This window comes from Salmo salar, chromosome 26 (assembly GCF_965601325.2).
Source record: "Salmo salar chromosome 26, fSalSal1, whole genome shotgun sequence".
In the NCBI taxonomy this organism is placed as follows: Eukaryota; Metazoa; Chordata; class Actinopteri; order Salmoniformes; family Salmonidae; genus Salmo; species Salmo salar.
In genome coordinates, this window is record NC_138316.1 from 34,884,400 (window position 1) to 34,898,843 (window position 14,444).

The 14,444-nt window shown below is 46.0% G+C and overlaps 1 protein-coding gene across 2 annotated transcripts in view; it reads right to left on the minus strand.

Moving 5' to 3' along the window:
* Positions 1-14,444, minus strand: part of LOC106587747 (uncharacterized) — an 84,201-nt gene that overhangs the window by 25,563 nt on the left and 44,194 nt on the right. The window contains exon 1 of one of the 2 annotated variants that reach the window (XM_045708992.2): positions 7,492-7,593. The exons of the other annotated variant lie outside the window; for it this stretch is intronic. The gene's annotated coding sequence lies outside the window, so the exon portion shown is untranslated. Of the gene's footprint in view, positions 1-7,491; positions 7,594-14,444 lie in introns of those variants that run through there. 2 annotated transcript variants of the gene reach the window in all.

A 14,444-nucleotide genomic window follows, 5' to 3' on the forward strand; every position in this document is an offset into this window, starting at 1 on the left:
GGAACCACACCTGTATCGAAGCACATGCTTTCAATATACTTTGCATCCCTCATTTACTCAAGTGTTTACTTTATTTTGGCAGTTACCAGCATATCTACCATAGCCTACTTCTGCCACTGCCAGTATTCATTTTTGATGTTTTTGGGTTGTTAATCTCTCGTGGACAGACACACGTAGCATATTTTAGCGTCTTTCAACAGACTGTGGGATGCGACAACTAACGAGGAACATTGTTCCGCTGAATTTTCGTCACTGATCATTTGGACAAATCCCAATTTCGAATTTCGGAAGGGGACATTTGGTCCATAGACTTTCCAGAAACTTGCAGAGAGAGGGGTGTGGTGCTAAGGCCCTGCTTCTGCTGCTTGTTCTAGTATCTTTTCTAATATGTCACCCCCCCAGAACTAAATCATGTAGCTGGCGCAAGATTTTAGTTCTGGGTTGGCCAGATTAGTGGCTTGGAGATTCAATCTTTTTTCTGATTGAAAGACACAGCCATACTACTGTATATCCAGAGCTGTAAAGCTCAGTGCCAAGCTCTTCCTAATCCATCCCCAAAGAGCAATAGCTGGTTTTCTAACAGGTAAACATTTAATCCCTCAAACCTGCATTATCTGCGCAGCTGAAGTCCATTAAAAATGATTGTCATCATTTGTGGGATCCAGACAAATTGCTTTTCGAGGGCAGCTTAAGGTTTCTGCATTAGTTTATTCCTCATTCATAACATGAGTACTTTTAATGTAAATAAAAAATGCCCCTCATTAGATATTGCTCCTCTCACTTTCAGAACCATGGACAGCGGCATTTGCAACATTCTTTACGTCGTGTCACAAGGGGAGTTATGGCTGATTTAAGGTCAACCTTGTTACGTTCAACCCTATCACTTTCATTGTCACTTTTTATAGTTATTTTCTTCATTTAACCTCTTGAGATGGAAATGTTTTTTTAATGAAGTTGAACATGTGCTCTTTACGACAGAATGTTAAAATTAGGTGAAATAAATAGTTATTTTATAAAATGACTCTGCCCAAAAGACACTACTCCTGAAATGAGCCAAATAGTGAGCAGATATTTCTTTTATTTTCAGGAGCTGGAGGGTGAGCACAGGGTGACTGTACTAGGCCATGTGTAAGGCTTTTATGATGTGACAGTGTGTTGTTTGCCAGAGGTGTTTGATGACTAAACAGAATAGAAAATAGCCACGGAAGCAGTTTAGGCTATTTTGCTGAGTCAAAGTGTGAAGGAGACATACCTTTATGTGAAAGACACTGGGCTCTATTACTAAATAATTAATGTAAAGATTGTGTCAATTTCTACTGTGACATGAGCTGAACTAATATTTAGCAATTAAGTATTGAATACAAATGCTAAAAAAACAGCCATAGATCCTTGTTGGTGATAGAAGACAGCTTGAATATAAACCTCGATTGGTTTAGTAGCAATGCAATCATTCTGAAAGACCTCTACAAAGTCAGACTTGCATAACATTCCTTTCATAAAAGCTGCAAATGATCAATCTCATTCTAGCTAATTATTGCCCTAATTCATCCAGTACATTACAGGCCAGGCAGGAAGCCATTTTGTGTCTTTGCTGCCATGCTGATGGACAAAAAAGAATGTGTTACCAAAACAGCTGTTTTGCTGGCTCCATCTCATGCCCTTCTCTTTTTAAAAGAGCAATAAAATCCAACCAAAGCCTTGGATCACCACTTGATAAACACAAGTGAGATGTCTAAGAGTGAGTGGGTGATGGAAAGGAGGGTGGGGGAGTCAGCAACGGCCCTCCACAAGGCCACAAGGGATAAAAGCGAGAGAGAGAGAGAGAGAGAGAGAGAGAGAGAGAGAGAGAGAGAGAGAAGCCTACACTAAGAGCTAGCTCAGCCTCTGACTGATGGCTGATGGGTGAACTTCAGGCTGCATCTCAAATTAAACTCTATTCTCTTTATAGTGCACCTCTATTGAACAGGGGGCATAGGGCTCTGGTCTAAAGTAGTGCACTATATAGGGAATAGGGTGCCGTTTGGGATGCACAACAGTAACAAGCTGCCTGGCTAGCTGGCAGAGATGCATTTTTCTGCCCACTCATCGCTGAGTCGAGTCCAGCAACTCTTGATGTGCTCTTATGCCACCTGAGCGATGTCAACTGTGAGCATTTGACCTGGCAGCAAAGGCAAGAGGATGTGTGTGTGTGCGTTTGTACACTGAGTGTACAGAACATTAAGAACACCTGCTCTTTCTATGACATAGACTGACCAGGTGAATCCAGGTGAAAGCTATGATCCCTTATTGATGTCACTTGTTAAATCCACTTCAATCAGTATAGATGAAGGGGAGGAGACAGGTTAAAGAAGGATTTTTAAGCCTTGAGACAATTGAGACATGGATTGTCTATAGTGTGCATTCAGAGGGTGAATGGGCAAGACAAAAGGTGCCAGGCGCAGCGTTTTTTGTCAAGAACTGCAACGCTGCTGGGTTTTTCATGCTCAACAATTCCCGTGTGCATCAAGAATGGTCCACGACCCAAAGGACATCCAGCCAAATTGACACAACAGTGGGAAGCATTGGAGTCAACATGGGCCTGCACCCCTGTGGAATGCTTTTCGACACCTTGTAGAGTCCATGCTATTCTGAGGGCAAAAGGGGCATGCAACTCAATTAGGAAGGTGTTCCTAATATTTGGTATACTCAGTGTATATACATTTGTGTGTATGTCTACATTTGTCAGTTTATGTGTGTGTGTGTGTGTGTGTGTGTGTGTGTGTGTGCGTGCGTGCGTGCGTGCGTGCGTGCGTGCGTGCGTGCGTGCGTATGTGTGCGTATGTGTGTGTGTGTGTGAACCGCAGTGGCAACACTAGACCATGTCCCATGTACTGTATGTAATGTTCTCTGACTCCATGGGCATGATTCTCCTAGAACCCTGCTTCACCACACATTGCATGCAATGTTGAGTGGGTGAGAAACGTTGCTTGCGGCCATTCCAGAGAAGGATTTACATAACTCTGAATAAATGGTACAGATAACATAGAGGACAATGAGAATATGGGCTGAATGAATACAATACTCAGAAAACCAGGCATAGGTCAAAACATTGCCATTAGTCACTAAATCAAAAAGGAAATGTCACTTTTTGGCAGCATACCTAGCAAACCAAAAACATTCCCTGGACATTAGGTCAAATTCCCATTCAAATTCCCTATATCAGTGTGTGGGTATGCCTTTCAAATACTTCATATTCCAGTCACATAATATATCATAACACTAGCAGCATTGATGAACGGCACGCCCTTGATATGACAAGTCAGAGGACCTGAGGGGTCCATCACTGCCCATAGGGGGTTGTTGGGAGATGAATGGGAGTAAAGAATGAGGGGGTGTATCCATACAGTCATTGGGTTTACCCCCCTACTAAGTGTCACACTACCAGAGGTGTGGCTACCTCTTAGTGGCAGTATAGAACCGGATAATTCAGAGTACCTGATAATTCTCTCCTGTTGTCTGCTTAATCAATTAGACCCCTGCTTCATCAGCCTGTCATATAACTAGCTGGCTCAGGAGAACCTATAGGGGACACACAGCTCAGGGAGACTACTATCAGGGGAATCACATACTAGGACGCAAAGCAATGACGGACTGCAAGTGTAAACAAAGGAGTGTACTCCCTCCCCCCCCAGCACTCACACACTTGAGTCAACTAATTGGTCAGCCAAGGCAAGTTAACCCCCAACAACAACTGTTCCCTGGGCACCGATGACGTGGACGTTGATTAAGGCAGCTTCCCACAACTCTCTGATTCAGAATGGCTGGGTTAAATGCATCTCCTTTTCCCCAAATGATCCTGTCACTGTAATAACCATTCGAATAGCAACAACAACAAAAACATGCACATTTTCTCCTCTTCTCTGCTCGTGACTGCATGTGCTGCTGCGTCAGGGAGGGGGGCATCGCCTAGGCAGCCGAAGACTTGTTTTCTACAACAATTTGCTTGTTTCAGCAAGGAGCAACAAAGCTTCATCACGTTGTAGAGTTCATGTTACAGCAGAAACGGACTCATCCTCATGAATGCCCGGCCGTCATGATGGTTATTTTATTTTAATGACGGTCTTCATCCATAACCGTCTGTTACAGGATTATAAAGTAATTGTTCCAGCCCTAATTGTTATATTCTTAAAGCTGCAATATGTGACTTTTTGGGCGACCCACCCAATTCACATAGAAATGTGAGTTATAGATCTGCATTCTTATTGAAAGCAAGTCTAAGAAGTGGTATGTGTACAATTTCCATGCTACCTGTTCTTAAGTTTTGTTTTTGCATCTTTTATTTTCGGATTTGTACACCAGTTTCAAACAGCTGGAAGTACAATATTTTTTGTTGTTGAAAATATATTTCACAGCGGTTTAGAAGGTACAATGATTTACTATACTTGCTATTAGAATTTTAGCAAACAGGAAATGGTGGACGATTTCTGCATAGTGCATCTTTAAATGGAATAAACACAGACCTAGTGTCAATAATCCTGATTAGATTAACATCTGTAAGAGATCAATAACTCAAATACGGTCAGTGTGAAGAGGCTGTGGGTAACAACCACACATCTCACCTTAATCACCGCTCAACCAAAACTAAGCGAGTCAATTGCAACCAACAGGCAAAATTTAACCAAAGCTTTGTGTTATCGCTGATTTTTTTTAAACGCTACTAACAGGAGATTACATGCACCTGCATGCTAAAATCATCTTGATTTCAACCAAAAACCCACAAAAATGAAGTAGCAGATGAGCTGATCTCCTGTTGTTGCCATGCTAAGAAAGTTTGATACTAGACAGTTTGAATTAGGTTCTCTACTCCTGCCCCCAATGAAATATCCACCTATTAGGGATATTGAAAAAAACGTTGGTAAAAAGGTTGTCAATTAATCTAAAATACTTATTGTAAGAAAATTTGATTATATTTCATACAAACATTTCATCTTCAATGTCAACATAATTAGGACATATAACTTACTTGATTAGACTACAATTTAATTTGATTAGAAAATAGATTATATAACTCAATCACAATTGGCTTGATTTAGTTACACATTTTATATGTGGACAGTTCAGGGATATTTTAGTTCCCCCTTTTGAATGGCCATGCTTTATTAGACAAGTTGTAATTAATGGATTACATAAATTACAAATTAAAAAGTAATATGAGTTTTCCATTGATATAACCTGTACGATATATTTCCACAGTATAAATGCTGTCTTAAACAAGAAATTACTTTTTTTAGTTGTACAATTAAATCACCCCTGAGACTGCTCAATCCCCAGTTTTTTTTATAGATAATGGTAAAGATAATTCCCTGTAGAGGGTGAAAATGTAAAGCTCAGCTTTTAGGGAGCAGGAAATGTTGGAAGCAAGCAATTGAGATCGGCTGTGCTGGCGATTACAATATTGTTTACAATGATTTTTCTTGTCAGAGTGCACTTACCAGACATTTATATCATGAAAGACACTTAGTGGGATAGCTCAGAGAGAATACTACTGTTGATAGGCTGCAAAGTTTCTGAATATGAGACATATAAAACCAGTTAGCACATCTTGCCCCTCCTTAAAGATCTTGGTTTTGGAACTGAAAGTATGTCTGTGTGGCAAATGGCACCCTATTCCCTGTGTAGTACACTTCTTTGATGATGCACTAGGGGTTATGGTGCCATTTGGGATACAGACTATGAAACACTGACCATGAAACACTGACCCAGTGGCACAGGTGTGGCATACTCAGAGTTAATAGCTTTCATATAGGGCACCAAATGGGACACACATACAGATGTTGGATCTTAATTTGACCAGTATTGTAGCAGCAAAATAAAACTGCTGCAACAGGATTTTAATGTTTAGTCCATAACATTGTTTGATCGGTGGTTAGGCTATTAGCTGTCCAAAATTAGGCTGCATGAAAAGTGCAATACTATGTGTAAATGCAGGTTTTCAGTGAATTTATGTAAATCATGAAGTTCATCTGCAGGAAAATTCTCAGCGACAAAATAGTGATCAAATTAAGATCCTACACCTATGGAGGTTACTATGTTCTCTGTCATGGTATCTGCTTATTGGACACTGAGATAGGCCTGAGATGACTGTTCTATAAAGGAGAGAAAGAACCCATAGCTGATATGAACCATGTATGTCCAAAAAAGGTAATTCCACTAAAATCAAGAAAACGTTTAATGTGTAAATGTATTTAATAAACTAGGCCTGCTCATTGTATTTAATATGACTACATGCACTCAGCGATGTATGATCCTCAGGTGTGTCTCTGCCTTTAGGAAATAGACCTTTTACACTGTTGCATTCTTCTGGTTTCAGAAGCCTATTCAGAATTGATATGCAGTCTAAATTCCAATAATAACAATGATATGATTCTAAGTATATACTAAAGTATTATCCAGGCTCTGTAACTACAGTACCAAACCTAGAATGAAACCATTTCAGCCATGCACATCCTTGTTTTCACTGTGATTGTTGCATTTGAGTGTCATTCAAAGCGCTCTGTCCTACTCAGACAGATCTGTTAATGTAGCCTTGTCGTGTAGTGTAGACCTACAAATATGCTGCTGTGTTGACGTAACATTCTTTCTGCAGAATGAAAGGAATGACAGCATGTCAAGAAGCATCTACACTGCATTTTGATGCACAGTGGGTTACTTCGGTTTGTGATTCATAGACCATTCGGGTTTTATTTTGGTTATGAAACTCCGCTGCTGCCTAGGCCTACAGGTCGGCAGATACGCTGTTTATAGACGGTTGGATAAATCGCATCGACATTTGGGTCACCCAATTCTTCTCGTCCGAATTACCCGCAAAACAGCGCCATATCTTGACACTTCGTTAATCGTGCTGTGGACCAACATCTTCGACATATTGTAGTGCTCGTGTCTAATAAGGGTGGTGAATATGCCTATTTTTGTGCTTTTCAAAATCGGTATATTTCACATAGCCTAAATTACATCGTCATCGTTTTATCCCTTTTAATCTACCTGTTATGTGAAATAGGCTATCATTCACATTTCCATACAGAGCTGCTTCATCCCAGTCTGTGTTTTCATACAGGCCTTTAGCTCTTAAAACCGGGTGTAATATTAACAAACTGGCAGACACCCAGATGTCTTAATCCTTCCTTTCCTATGCAATCGGATTCGGGATTCCTCCACTGTCTCTACACGCAGGGCCAGAGTAGCGATTGCTTTTTCATATTTAGACTACTACAATAACCTACAAAATATTATTGTGTTGTATTTCATTTTGACGGTACAAATAGAGAACACAAGGCATCCTCACTGACACGCAATCCAAGTCAGTGCAGAATATACAAGCCTACCATTACTGTCCAGTAGGCTAATCCTTTTTTATAGGAAGGAACCATGCAGTTTCGCGAGGTATAGAACATCGGAAATATGACATGACACAAATGGCTATGGAGGTAAAATAAATATTCCACTGACACCTACCTTCTGCGATGCTGGGGAGAGCGCGCGGCACGAGGGGTAGAGAACGGAGAGTGAGAAATCTCGTAGTGTCATTTGAGTGTGCGTGGGGCTGTGGGCGAGTGAGTGAGTGGGAGGGGCACCAATGTGAGAGAATCGCCTCCATGGATGAGAATATTGAACTGGATGATAGAAGGCTGTACGGTACGGTAAAACATTGACACAACCGCGCCGGTGTTCGGCCGCTGGTCAGGGACAAGCTCAGTGCCCCAGCAGACATTTAACCATTTTCACTGGCAGAGAGAGGAGTGTGGCCATTGACTAGCCAGTATTTTCAGAAATGCATTCTTATCTGTCTCGTATTCAGGGCTCGATCAGAGCATATAATTAAATGTATATTATTATATATGTCTACGCCCCAGTGTGTCCGGACCTAATCTTGGTAAACCCAGAACTAAAACCTAGAGTAATTTAGTTAGAATCTGGCCATCAGAGATTAGCCCAGGCCCTGGCACATTTTTAGTACACACTTATGTTAAGGTGTCCCTCCCTTCCATGTACTAAACATCACGTTCTTGTCTTGTCTTGGACATAACAGTCTGGAACTCATTAGTGGTACTGGCTCTCATTTTATAACACTGAAACAAACACAGGTCCAAGATCTAAAGGGGAGTCAATAAAATATTCAATTATGGGTTAGTGAACCGCCATGGAGAACCATTCATAATCTGCCGTAAGGGTGCTTTTCAAAGATGCCAATTCCAAGTAGCAAAAATACTGAGAAACAGAGACACCCATTTCAGATCCAGTCAAAGGTTCTGAACTGCTGTATTCATAGCTGTGTTTTAGTTTCCCTCCATCAGCCTGAATGTATGTGTGCTACTGTACTGAAGACCGTATCTGCTCAGATGTGCTGTTGGCAGCCAATTCCCTTTCTGATGGGGATTTAGCATTAGTCCAAAGGCTCAGTAATCAGTGTTGTGTGTGTGTCTGTATGTGTCTGTGTGTGGGTGAGTGAGTGCATGCGTGCAAGTGAGCAAATGTGTCTGTGTGTGCGTATTGGTGTGTGTGTGTCAGTCTTCGATCAATACAGCCAATGAAATGTTGGGCTGGATGGAGAGGAGAGGGGGGGTGAGACAGACACAGAAACCCCTCCCAAACCAGCTCTCCAACTCCCTGTCAGATCAACAATATTTGGATGTGTCCCAAATCGCACCCTATTCCCTAGCTATGTAGTGCACTACTTTTGACCAGTGCGCTACTTTGACCAGGTCTAAAGTAGTGTACTATATAAGGAATAGGGTGTGATTTGGGACAGAACCATTCTCATTACCCCTAAATGGCTGGTATGCATCAGCTGCTGGAGTGGGTACACATAACTACTGAAGGACCTGAAAAGAAGATTGGTCATCAAGCCTCAAAATATCTCCCAATCTGCCCTGAGTCCTGACCCTGTTTATATCAAAACATCCAATCTGCCCTGAGTCCTGACCCTGTTTATATCCAAACATCCAATCTGCCCTGAGTCCTGACCCTGTTTATATCCAAACATCCAATCTACTCTGAGCCCTGACCCTGTATATATCCAAACATCCAATCTGCCCTGACCCTGTTTATTTCTAAACATCCAATCTACCCTGACCCTGTTTATATCCAAACATCCAATCTGCCCTGAGTCCTGACCCTGTTTATATCAAAACATCCAATCTGCCCTGAGTCCTGACCCTGTTTATATCCAAACATCCAATCTACTCTGAGCCCTGACCCTGTATATATCCAAACATCCAATCTGCCCTGACCCTGTTTATTTCTAAACATCCCATCTACCCTGACCCTGTTTATATCCAAACATCCAATCTGCCCTGAGCCCTGGCCCTGTTTATATGCAAACATCCAATCTGCCCTGAGCCCTGGCCCTGTTTATATCCAAACATCCAATCTGCCCTGACCCTGTTTATATCCAAACATCCAATCTGCCCTGACCCTGTTTATATCCAAACATCCAATCTACCCTGAGCCCTGACCCTGTTTATATCCAAACATCCAATCTGCCCTGAGCCCTGACCCTGTTTATATCCAAACATCCAATCTGCCCTGAGCCCTAACCCTGTTTATTTCCAAACATCCAATCTACCCTTAGCCCTAACCCGGTTTATATCCAAACATCCAATCTACCCTGAGCCCTGACCCTGTTTATATCCAAACAGCCAATCTACCCTGAGCTCTGGCCTTGTCTATATCCAAACATCCAATCTGCCCTGAGCCCTGACCCTGTTTATATCCAAACATCCAATCTACCCTTAGCCCTAACCCGGTTTATATCCAAACATCCAATCTGCCCTGAGCCCTGACCCTGTTTATATCCAGACATCCAATCTGCCCTGAGCCCTGGCCCTGTTTATATCCAAACATCCAATCTGCCCTGAGCCCTGACCCTGTTTATATCCAAACATCCAATCTACCCTGAGCCCTGGCCCTGTTAATATCCCAACATCCAATCTGCCTGTTGATGAATGCTCCCAGTCCCAGGTGGCTCTGCTCATCATTTAATTTCCCATCCCAGCAACATGGTGGCTTGATTACCATCTTATTGATTATTGCAGCCACCCTACCCACACCACTCTGTTGAACTGGGTGGGTGGGTCTAGGTGGGGGGGAGGAGAAAAGCCTGCACTGCGATTGGCTCATATATAATCATAAAAATTATACACATATTGTATCCTGCCATTGTGTTAGATAAAATACAAATAAATAATACGCAATATTCAATAAAAACATAATGATCACCTCAATAACCTAATAGTCCAGACTCCTTTTCCTGGAGTGTTTGTAGAGCTATGGTCATCATAACATTGTTAGAGATGTAAGACTCTGTAGGACCTCTTTTAATAAATACAGTGGAAATGGCCTGTCGTGGGTAGAGTGATGATGAATGGGAGGGGATGGGCTGGACTAGTAGAAATGGCCTGTCGTGGGTAGAGTGATGCTGAAGGGAGGGGATGGGATGGGCTGGGCTAGTGGAAATGGCCTGTTGTGGGTAGAGTGATGCTGAAGGGAGGGGATGGGCTGGACTAGTGGAAATGGCCTGTCGTGGGTAGAGTGATGCTGAAGGGAGGGGATGGGCTGGACTAGTGGAAATGGCCTGTCGTGGGTAGAGTGATGCTGAAGGGAGGGGATGGGCTGGACTAGTGGAAATGGCCTGTCGTGGGTAGAGTGATGCTGAATGGGAGGGGATGGGCTGGACTAGTGGAAATGGCCTGTCGTGGGTAGAGTGATGCTGAAGGGAGGAGATGGGCTGGGCTAGTGGAAAGGGCCTCTTGTGGGTAGAGTGATGCTGAATGGGAGGGGATGGGCTGGACTAGTAGAAATGGCCTGTTGTGGGTAGAGTGATGCTGAAGGGAGGAGATGGGCTGGACTAGTGGAAATGGCCTGTCGTGGGTAGTGTGATGCTGAAGGGAGGGGATGGGCTGGACTAGTGGAAATGGCCTGTTGTGGGTAGAGTGATGCTGAAGGGAGGAGATGGGCTGGACTAGTGGAAATGGCCTGTCGTGGGTAGTGTGATGCTGAAGGGAGGGGATGGGCTGGACTAGTGGAAATGGCCTGTTGTGAGTAGAGTGATGCTGAATGGGAGGAGATGGGCTGGACTAGTGGAAATGGCCTGTCGTGGGTAGAGTGATGCTGAATGGGAGGGGATGGGCTGGACTAGTAGAAATGGCCTGTCGTGGGTAGAGTGATGCTGAGGGGAGGGGATGGGCTGGACTAGTGGAAATGTCCTGTCGTGGGTAGAGTGATGCTGAGGGGAGGGGATGGGCAGGACTAGTGGAAATGGCCTGTCGTGGGTAGTGTGATGCTGAATGGGAGGGGATGGGCTGGACTAGTGGAAATGGCCTGTCGTGGGTAGAGTGATGCTGAAGGGAGGAGATGGGCTGGACTAGTGGAAATGGCCTGTTGTGGGTAGAGTGATGCTGAGGGGAGGGGATGGGCTGGACTAGTGGAAATGGCCTGTCGTGGGTAGAGTGATGCTGAGGGGAGGGGATGGGCTGGACTAGTGGAAATGGCCTGTCGTGGGTAGAGTGATGCTGAGGGGAGGGGATGGGCTGGACTAGTGGAAATGGCATTTCGTGGGTAGAGTGATGCTGAAGGGAGGAGATGGGCTGGACTAGTGGAAATGGCCTGTCGTGGGTAGAGTGATGCTGAAGGGAGGAGATGGGCTGGACTAGTGGAAATGGCATTTCGTGGGTAGAGTGATGCTGAAGGGAGGAGATGGGCTGGACTAGTGGAAATGGCCTGTCGTGGGTAGAGTGATGCTGAAGGGAGGAGATGGGCTGGACTAGTGGAAATGGCCTGTCGTGGGTAGAGTGATGCTGAAGGGAGGGGATGGGCTGGACTAGTGGAAATGGCCTGTCGTGGGTAGAGTGATGCTGAAGGGAGGGGATGGGCTGGACTAGTGGAAATGGCCTGTCGTGGGTAGAGTGATGCTGAATGGGAGGGGATGGGCTGGACTAGTAGAAATGGCCTGTCGTGGGTAGAGTGATGCTGAGGGGAGGGGATGGGCTGGACTAGTGGAAATTGCCTGTCGTGGGTAGAGTGATGCTGAGGGGAGGGGATGGGCTGGACTAGTGGAAATGGCCTGTCAAGGGTAGTGTGATGCTGAATGGGAGGGGATGGGCTGGACTAGTGGAAATGGCCTGTTGTGGGTAGAGTGATGCTGAAGGGAGGAGATGGGCTGGACTAGTGGAAATGGCCTGTTGTGGGTAGAGTGATGCTGAGGGGAGGGGGAGGTCTGGACTAGTGGAAATGGCCTGTTGTGGGTAGAGTGATGCTGAGGGGAGGGGATGGGCTGGACTAGTGGAAATGGCCTGTTGTGGGTAGAGTGATGCTGAAGGGAGGGGATGGGCTGGACTAGTGGAAATGGCCTGTCGTGGGTAGAGTGATGCTGAGGGGAGGGGATGGGCTGGACTAGTGGAAATGGCCTGTCGTGGGTAGAGTGATGCTGAAGGGAGGGGATGGGCTGGACTAGTGGAAATAGCATTTCATGGGTAGAGTGATGCTGAAGGGAGGAGATGGGCTGGACTAGTGGAAATGGCCTGTCGTGGGTAGAGTGATGCTGAAGGGAGGAGATGGGCTGGACTAGTGGAAATGGCCTGTCGTGGGTAGAGTGATGCTGAAGGGAGGGGATGGGCTGGACTAGTGGAAATGGCCTGTCGTGGGTAGAGTGATGCTGAAGGGAGGGGATGGGCTGGATTAGTGGAAATGGCCTGTCGTGGGTAGTGTGATGCTGAAGGGAGGGGATAGGCTGGACTAGTGGAAATGGCCTGTCGTGGGTAGAGTGATGCTGAGGGGAGGGGATGGGCTGGACTAGTGGAAATGGCCTGTTGTGGGTAGAGTGATGCTGAAGGGAGGAGATGGGCTGGACTAGTGGAAATGGCCTGTCGTGGGTAGAGTGATGCTGAAGGGAGGAGATGGGCTGGACTAGTGGAAATGGCCTTTCGTGGGTAGAGTGATGCTGAAGGGAGGGGATGGGCTGGACTAGTGGAAATGGCCTGTCGTGGGTAGAGTGATGCTGAAGGGAGGGGATGGGCTGGATTAGTGGAAATGGCCTGTCGTGGGTAGTGTGATGCTGAAGGGAGGGGATAGGCTGGACTAGTGGAAATGGCCTGTCGTGGGTAGAGTGATGCTGAGGGGAGGGGATGGGCTGGACTAGTGGAAATGGCCTGTTGTGGGTAGAGTGATGCTGAAGGGAGGAGATGGGCTGGACTAGTGGAAATGGCCTGTCGTGGGTAGAGTGATGCTGAAGGGAGGGGATGGGCTGGACTAGTGGAAATGGCCTGTTGTGGTTAGAGTGATGCTGAGGGTAGGGGATGAGCTGGACTAGTGGAAATGGCCTGTTGTGGGTAGAGTGATGCTGAAGGGAGGTGATGGGCTGGACTAGTGGAAATGGCATTTCGTGGGTAGAGTGATGCTGATGGGAGGAGATGGGCTGGGCTAGTGGAAATGGCCTGTCGTGGGTAGAGTGATGCTGAGGGGAGGGGATGGGCTGGACTAGTGGAAATGGCCTGTTGTGGGTAGAGTGATGCTGAAGGGAGGGGATGGGCTGGACTAGTGGAAATGGCCTGTCGTGGGTAGAGTGATGCTGAGGGGAGGGGATGGGCTGGACTAGTGGAAATGGCCTGTCGTGGGTAGAGTGATGCTGAAGGGAGGGGATAGGCTGGACTAGTGGAAATGGCCTGTCGTGGGTAGAGTGATGCTGAAGGGAGGGGATGGGCTGGACTAGTGGAAATGGCATTTCGTGGGTAGAGTGATGCTGAAGGGAGGGGATGGGCTGGACTAGTAAAATGGCCTGTCGTGGGTAGAGTGATGCTGAGGGGAGGGGATGGGCTGGACTAGTGGAAATGGCCTGTCGTGGGTAGAGTGATGCTGAAGGGAGGGGATGGGCTGGACTAGTGGAAGTGGCATTTCGTGGGTAGAGTGATGCTGAAGGGAGGAGATGGGCTGGACTAGTGGAAATGGCCTGTCGTGGGTAGAGTGATGCTGAAGGGAGGGGATCGGCTGGACTAGTGGAAATGGCCTGTCGTGGGTAGAGTGATGCTGAAGGGAGGGGATGGGCTGGACTAGTGGAAATGGCCTGTCGTGGGTAGTGTGATGCTGAAGGGAGGGGATGGGCTGGACTAGTGGAAATGGCCTGTTGTGGGTAGAGTGATGCTGAGGGGAGGGGATGGGCTGGACTAGTGGAAATGGCCTGTCGTGGGTGGAGTGATGCTGAGGGGAGGGGATGGGCTGGACTAGTGGAAATGGCCTGTCGTGGGTAGTGTGATGCTGAATGGGAGGGGATGGGCTGGACTAGTGGAAATGGCCTGTTGTGGGTAGAGTGATGCTGAAGGGAGGAGATGGGCTGGACTAGTGGAAATGGCCTGTCGTGGGTAGTGTGATGCTGAAGGGAGGAGATGGGCTGGACTAGTGGAAATGGCCTGTCGTGG